A 6,477-nucleotide genomic window follows, 5' to 3' on the forward strand; every position below is an offset into this window, starting at 1 on the left:
TTCCAGAAACTGGAACGTTGGACATATAATAGTGCTTGATAGATCGCATAGAGTTCTGCTGTGAAGATAGTTATTGTATTTGGTAGAGGATACTTAAAATTTGTATGTGTATGAGAGTCAAAGAATGCTGCTCCTACTCCATTTGGGGATTTTGCACCATCGGTAAAAATATTTAAGTTATGTGGGTTTAATAATACTTTAAATTTTTTGTGAATTGGCCTAATAGATTCTGTACTTTGGGAAGGTTGGGCTGATAAGGGGGAGGAAGGTATTATTATTTGCGGTTTGAAAGTGAGAGTATCATAATTGTATGAATGCATGATTAAGCGAGGTGTTCGTAGGACCAAGTCTTGAATATGCTGCAATTCAACAAATACCATATATATCGCTGGGTATCTTCCACTTTTTGGTGGATGCTGTTGGTAATATTCATACAATAATTTCATTTTAGGGAGAATAATGGAGTTCGATCGAACGATATGTTTGAGAATTTTTTTTTTTGCTAACATTAACCTACGAATATGGAGAGGTGGTTCTTTGGCCTCAACTAACAGAGCATTGGTGTGTGTGGTCTTAAGAGCACCAATACTTATGCGTAATGTGGAATATTGTATTCTGTCTAATTTTAATAAAGTTTGTTTAGGTGCCAGGTGGATTATATGCAGAATGAATTGTGGCTCGGTACAGCTGTAAAGCGGAGGAAGGGTCAGCTCCCCAATGACGCCTAGTTACTGTTTTTAGAATGTTAAGATACCCTTCCGACTTTCGATATAACATCTGAAGCTGGAAATTCCAATTAAGATTTTGATCCAAACAGATACCTATTTATGAATGTTGTGGGGAAAAGGGGATGCTATAGCCATCAAAACTGATTGGACTTTTATCAAACACTCGCTTGGAAGTAAAAATCATGGCTGCACACTTAGGAAGCGAAAGGTGAAGGCCATGTGAAGTTAACCACTGAAAAACAAGGTGCATAACTTGCGATACCGTCTTCCTGCATTCGTCAATGTTGGTATGGGAAAAATAAATTATGTAGTCATCGGCAAAAGCTAATATACGGGCATAAGGAGTTACGATAGATTCCAATTCTTTCATATATAAGGATCCCTGTGGTAAGCCATGTGATGTTTGATGACTGGGAATGTGGTACTGAGGCGATTTTAGTGTTATTGTACGATTAGTAAATAATTGGTACAAGATAGATATAAAATTAAAGGGAAAACCATGACTAGATAATTTTTCTCAAAATATGTAATAAGACCGAATCGTAGGCACCCTTTATGTCCAGGAATATAGTGATAGTAGTTTGCTTCCTCCATCGCGCTAATAAAGATCACGGATAAATATTATGATTGGATCTTGTGTACTGCGTCCTCGCATAAAAGCAAATTGATACTTAGGAAAAATGTTATAGTACTCTAACGTCCACACAAGTCTTCTAGGTAAAATTTTGCAAAATGTTTTGCGGATGCACGAACCTAAAACTAATCCTCGGAAGTGCTCTGGAATGTTTGAGGTTTGAGTATTGGAGTTACAAAAAAAAATGTTCCATTGCACTGGTACTTGAACTGAATTGAAGATATCATTATAATACTGCAATAATAAAAACTGAGCCTGAGAAGGGAGTAGTCTAATCATATTGTACGTAATGGCATCCGATCCAGGCGATGAACTATTTGCAATGGATATCACTGTTTGAAGTTCGTGATGGGTTATCGGTTGTAGTAATGTAGAGAAATGACGATGATCATGAGTTAAAGGGGATATAAATGGGGGTACTGCCGAAGCTGGGGTGATCAATTGTAGAAATTCTTCTAATACCGTTTGTGAAAAAGAATATTGAGTTTGATGCTGGAAGGTTCTTGTAATCATACGAATTGCATTCCATAATTGTGTAGAAAGTAGGTGCAAGGTTAAAGAGGAGAGAAATGATTTCCATGCCCGACGTTTCTTGGAATTAAAAATGAGTTTCATTTTAGCAATATGCTTCCGTAATTGCAAATAATTGTATTGAGTCATAGACTGACGATATAATTTGAATAACGGTTTGCGCCGAGAAATGAGGTCATGACAGTTCTTATCCCACCATTTAATTCAGGGAACTGGGGGAGGGCTAGATGTCCTGATAGGTCTGAAAGGGTGATAGGTGTTTAAATAGCGAGTCAAAAAGGTAAATAAGGACGGAAAAGTTATATTATTACTACGCTCACGTTGTAAAACTTGATTGACGTATTCGCAATAAGCTTGGGGATTAAAATTTTTATACGAGCGTGTGTTACTTACTTTTTCCGTGATAATGATGTTGTGACGCATTTACTAAGACCGTACGTGATGAGGATGGGAAAATGATCGCTAGTATGAGTATCTGCCAAAGTATGCCATGTGGTGACTTGAACCATACTCGTACGGCAAAGTGTTAAATCGACCGCACTAGGTGGGGAACCTTGAGGTGAAAGACGAGTTGGAGAGGCGTCATTTAGAATTGAAAAATCGTGTCTATTGGACATACATAATAAATTTGATCCTTTTGCTGTGTCTGTTGCACTTCCCCATTCCGAATGATGACAATTGACGTTACCGCAAACTAAAATGTGTTGAAACTGGTCAAATTTAGCAAAAAATTGCGACCATTGACTTTGCGTAATGTATATATGTGGAGAACAGTATACATTTAGAAAACAAATATTATTATAAATGAGTCCTACTGCATAAGTGTTCGGTATAAGATATTGAAAAGATAACGTAGTATAACTTAAAGAATTCTGATACATGTGGCTACCCCATCATATCCATCACCATCCTGTCTTATTATATGATAACCAGATATTCGAAAACGAGAGCGAGGTTTAAACCAAGTTTCTTGTAAAAATATGATATTAGCCGGAGACTCTTGTATTAGTAATTGTAGTTCGTGTCTTTTGGAAATGACGCTCCTACTGTTCCATTGAAGAATTCTGATCATGAGCTTATATTAATGATATGATCTCTTAATTATAAAGGACAGTACTGAGTTGGGGTTCATGACCCAAAACTTGTATTAACATTACAATGATTCGTTGTATTTCTTGGTGAAGGTATTCCTTCGTTGTAGAAGAATTTTGGGCCTGAGAGGCGGAAATATTTCTCTGTACCCTGTGTTGAGGAGAAGACTGAGTAGGCAACACTGGTTCAGTTGTTAATGATGTACTTGGATGCGAAGTTAGTCGTTCTGAAGGAACATTTTCGTTACGGAGAATGGCTAAATAACTCTGTTTGTCATAACCTGGTTCAGGCGCTGGGGGCTGAGATTGCATAACTACTTGAGTAAACTTCCGTTTCCGTGGATTTTCAGCTGGAGGTGACCTACTTTCGTGCGATAATGGGGGAAACTAATTAGGTTGTTGATCCGGATAATACACCGGAAGAGCTACCCTAGCTTTTGCCTCAGGAAATGAAATGTATTCCGTACTCATGAGTTTTTTAATTCGAACTTGGTATTTTTGTTCGCAGCATTCAAATGATCCCATGAGATGGTCTTTTTTTTGCAATAGGCACATTGAATAAATTGTTCAGTACACTGGTTAGTTGCATGTAACTGTGAGCATTTACCACATCTGAAATTTTTTGCTTGACATTGCTTTTCGGTGTGACCATATCTTTGACACTTTCTGCAACGAATTAGGGAAAAAACAAAAGGTTCTACATCCATGTATACTTTATACAATGCTACTTGTTGAGGAAGAGATTGTGAACGAAAGATAATCTTAACAGATCCGATAGGAAGATACTCTGTTACACCATCCTGTACGACTTTACGATTAAGCCGTTGAACTGACTTAACAGGTACTGGAGTGTCCAAATGATTGAGGATTTCCTCATGGGAAAGGTTCTTATCCACACCAGGTATTATACCCACTCGGAATACTTGTGATGAGGGAATATATGCCTTTATTTTTAATGATTCCAGTATAGGGTTTCGCAAAAACGCATTAGCTTGTGTGGCAGTATGAAAAGTCACTTGGATTCTGTTTCTGCCCTATCTTTGAATTGATTTAACATGTAAGTCCTGTTCGTAAATATGTCGTCCAAGGGCCATAGGGTGCAACCGACCGACGTTCTTATCTACAGTGGATTCTACGAAAACTATATATGGACCATAATAAAATTTGGTATAATACTCAGGTGTATTATCCACTTGCTGTACTGTTGATCGCTGATTGTGCTGGTTATCAGTAGAACGATTTTGGGTTCCTGTAGATGTACTTCGTTGATCACTATTGGTTAAATTGGGTAACGGTGCTTGCTCGGAATCTGAAGATTTATCATTGATGGGTTCCTCCTCCATTTGAACTTCAATTTCACACTCCACTAATATATTATCAACTGACACCGGCGGAGGCCCCCCACTGGGGGCAGCCATGGCCTACCGTCTACTCTCTACACACACACACACACACACACACAGAAAAAGAACTAGTCACCAAACGCCGTACACAAGTGCGACGCACACACAAGTTATCGTACCGCACGACTGCTCTCGACTACGGTTGACTGGAGACTGTGATGGATACTAGACGTGTGCATTATTCAAACTCAGGAATGGTTAAGATGTGCCTTGCTGCATATGCAAACCACTATTATGCATGAGTGGAACGTGTAATCTAAAATGCCTAATTTTGCTCCAATTCTTTCTACAGTTAGGTGTACATAGTTATCAGACCTCACACTCAATATCATATGACCACTGCTTGTGTTTACCAACATTATGGTGATGAAGGAAATAATTCCTTACAATATTATACCCAGTAGAGTATTCGCGTCATTATTAGGTACTTCAGTATATGACAGTGCAATGTGTAATTGTGTCTAATTGTACGTGACAACTTTAAGACAATATCCGAAGCACAATGTAAGTCATGGATGTAGGTTATTTTGCACATAGCACAGCCCACTGTATTGTTTATTCAAAAGAAGTAAAATACCTCAGCAGAAATACTTCTGGGATGGTCCGACACTTAAAAACGCACATAGTATGTCACTTTCCTATTCATACACAACCCATGAAGAGTTCCATGTGCCTGTATAGTTATGGAAATTATTGATTTATAGCTGTGAGTCGTGAATGTAATAAGACGTAAACACTCAATGCACACATTTTTTACGAGTCCAAATAATTTGTGTTTGCACAAATAAAAGCTGCATACACTCTAAAACTTCAAGTCACTTTGTTATTCATACACTAATATAGTTGGCGTCATCCAACAACATTCAACGGGGCATACGTTAAGTAGGTGTGGTGCGAGGAGAGGTGTTGCTGGTTGTGTTTGTCTCAGACCTATGAGAGTGCTGGTAGAAATGGGGAAGGGTAAAGAGCTTGGCTATGAGCTGAAACAGACAATTGTCACTTTAGCATTTAGAGGGTACTCCCTGCAAAAAATAGGACTCATGGTGAAGAAAAGTCATGTTTAAGTACGAAGAGTCAGTTAAGAATGTGCCAAGAAAACCCAAGCAAAAGAAACTAAATCCACAAGCAGAAAGACTTATTGTGAGGCTAGTGAAATCCAACCCTCTCATAAGTGCTCCAAAGCTGCAGGCAGAGCTGGAAGCTGCCACTAGGAAGAAAATGTGTACTCAGACGGTCCGATGAGTTTTACATCGACACAATTATCATGGCCGTGTACCAAGGAAGAGGCCCTATGTTAGTAAGAAGAACAGTACTGCAAGACTGCTCTTTGCGAAAGAACATGTAAACAAGGACCAGGAGTTTTGGAATAATGTCATCTGGTCCGATGAAACTAAAATCGACCTGTTTGGTTCTGATGGTACCCGCAGGGTGTGGAGAAAGACCAAGACGGACAACGATTTGGCCAATACATTTCCCACAGTGAAACACAGAGGTCGATCAGTTATGATGTATGTCGGCACAAGGTGTAGGGAATATTCACCTTATTGAAGGCACGATGAACAAAGTAGTGTACAATAATATATTGTTGAAAAATTGGTAATGCTACCGACTTACATGTTTCAACAGGATAACGACCCCCAAATGTACCACTGTTCTGAACAAAGAATTGTTAATTTGGAACATTCAAAACAACTAAAAACACCTTCCCAGTCTGCTGACTTAAACCCTATTGAACATTTATGGGCGTTTTTTAAGTCTAGGGTTCACAGTAGAAAGAGATTTCATCCAAAGATGAGTTGAAACGAGTGGTGACCCAAGAATGGTACAATATCAGCCATGAAACATGTGCGAGGCTAGTAAATTCCATGCAGTGTAGGTGTCAAGCTGTCATTAAAGCCAAGGGTTACTCAACAAAGTACTAGGATTGGTGATCTGGTTTATTTCATTCATATGTTTTTTTGAGGAACTGGCATCTGTATAAATAACAATGTGACATAGGAAAAGGTCATGCATTGTTATATTCTTGAGTATTTTGTACTATATTTTGTTATAAATATTAGAGCCTTCGTGGCTCAGGCAGCAGCGCGTCA

Source organism: Anabrus simplex, chromosome 1, assembly GCF_040414725.1.
Source record: "Anabrus simplex isolate iqAnaSimp1 chromosome 1, ASM4041472v1, whole genome shotgun sequence".
Lineage (NCBI taxonomy): Eukaryota > Metazoa > Arthropoda > Insecta > Orthoptera > Tettigoniidae > Anabrus > Anabrus simplex.